The sequence below is a fragment of the Cynoglossus semilaevis genome, chromosome 1, assembly GCF_000523025.1.
Source record: "Cynoglossus semilaevis isolate Cse_v1.0 chromosome 1, Cse_v1.0, whole genome shotgun sequence".
Lineage (NCBI taxonomy): Eukaryota > Metazoa > Chordata > Actinopteri > Pleuronectiformes > Cynoglossidae > Cynoglossus > Cynoglossus semilaevis.
Genome location: NC_024307.1, coordinates 24,075,600 through 24,076,038, shown reverse-complemented (window position 1 = coordinate 24,076,038; position 439 = coordinate 24,075,600).

The following is a 439-nucleotide window of genomic DNA, read 5'->3' as shown; positions in this document are numbered from 1 at the left end:
CATCATCTGATCAAATTCAAACTCTAACTATTCCATCTCCAAGACTGTTCTCAGCAGGTTCTAAGAAAGTCCAACTCCTGGTTCCTGAAAGTGACACCACCGTGAACCAAAACCTGGACCAGAGACAGGTTAAGAGATTATTTGGCACCCGACCACTTGAGGGAGCCAAAACCTCACACACAGAACCAGACAGGTCTCCTGCACATGAGCAAGGTTTTGGGGTTAGAAGCACAGAAACCTGGCAACCCAGGAGTACTCAGATTTACAGATGGTACAATAAAACAAGAGAACCACAGCCAGGATCAGGCAATATATCCACAGAGAGGCAGAATGAGCTGAACAGCAAAGACTTTAATCCACTTCTGAAGTCTGAAGGTAGCAGTAAATCACTGGAGAAAAGCAGATTTACACCCAGCAAGTTTGAAAAGAACCCCAATAT